General features: G+C 54.3%; 1 protein-coding gene across 1 annotated transcript in view; it reads right to left on the bottom strand.

Annotated features, from left to right (window-relative positions):
• ADHFE1 (alcohol dehydrogenase, iron containing 1) overlaps nt 1–773 on the bottom strand; it is a 37,090-nt gene extending 36,317 nt beyond the window's left edge. Inside the window, exon 1 of the mRNA XM_012809818.2 lies at nt 692–773. The gene's annotated coding sequence lies outside the window, so the exon portion shown is untranslated. The remainder of the gene's footprint in view (nt 1–691) is intronic.
• Nucleotides 774–1,239: the final 466 nt, after the last annotated feature.

Here is a 1,239-nt window from a genome sequence, read left to right as displayed (position 1 = left end):
GGTCTTTCACCAGCTATTGTCTTGGTCCTCACCTCCTAAGGAGGTAGGTCCAAATACTCTCCCATCCTAGAACTAGATCTCTCCATCTCTGATGTCACTCTTCCCTCTGCCTGAAATTGTCTCCACCGTCTCTTTTCCTCCTTCCCTGTTTTTCCAGCCTGGCTTGTGCAAAGTGCACAATTAACTGTTTGTCAGGTGACTACTATGTAGCTGGCGTTCTGGAGAGGGATCCAGGCATATCATGGCATTGCCAGGGAATGGCTCCATGTGATTTCTCATATTCATCTTCCTCTCATACTTTTGTTCCCTCATCCCATTTCCCACTAGATTTAAACGCTCCAGAAACTTTCATTTTCGAATGGCCAGAACCTAGAATAGGGCCTAGCACTTAACTATACACCCGACACATATTTGTCAATTGGATACATGAATTTGACTTGGCCACCCTGCATAGCTTCCACTGCCTGCCGCAATGTGGGGCCAGGCATTGTCTTCTCTGGCCTTGGTTTCCTTCAGAGTAGCCAAGCAGAGCAAACCTTGCCTCGCACAAAGTGGCATTGCACACTGGCGCGGCTGTCTCATCGGGCGCACGGCATTATCCCCTTCCCCAATTTTTTTAGTGACCAGAGGGGCACTGCGTGGGCACGGCTGCACCCCGCGGTCCTCGGCCCACCCCCGGCCCCGAACTCACGATGCGTGTTGCAGCTGCCTCAGCAAGTGCGCGACCCGGGCTCGGGCAGCTGCGGCCATGGCTGCGCGGAGTTCTTGTCGCCACCCGCGGGCGCCGCCTCTCGGCTGGCCAATCCCGGCCGCCGCCCTCCTCCCGCCCTCTCAGGCACTCTGCCCACCCGCCCCGCTAGGTCACCGGCCAAGCGCTAACCCGTCTCCCAACTGTTCTCCCACGTCCCATGACGGCTCGCAACCAGACCCACAACTGCCCGGCCGCAGTCCCACCATCCACCTTGGAAGCTGCCCTAGGAGGAAACTGCTCCCCTGCTCCGTAGGGTCTTGGGGTACTCTTACACCTCAGTATTCAGGATCCTCTACTTCTGGGATGCTGGGGACTTGGGCAACAGTAGAGGAACAAAGATATTGTTTTTACTTTGCCTTCTAAAAGTATTTAAAAATATTAAGACACTGCATTTAAATTGTTTTAACAGTAAACAAGAAACTTGCAGAGCCGAGTCCTTTAAAAGAAACAGGCGGGGCGGCGTCTGTGGCTCAAAGGAGTAGGGCGCC

The sequence above is a fragment of the Otolemur garnettii genome, unplaced genomic scaffold, assembly GCF_000181295.1.
Source record: "Otolemur garnettii isolate 467f Iridium unplaced genomic scaffold, OtoGar3 scaffold00113, whole genome shotgun sequence".
Taxonomy (NCBI): Eukaryota; Metazoa; Chordata; class Mammalia; order Primates; family Galagidae; genus Otolemur; species Otolemur garnettii.
The sequence above is the reverse complement of the archived record's forward strand: the minus strand, read 5'-3'. Positions and strand labels throughout refer to the sequence as shown.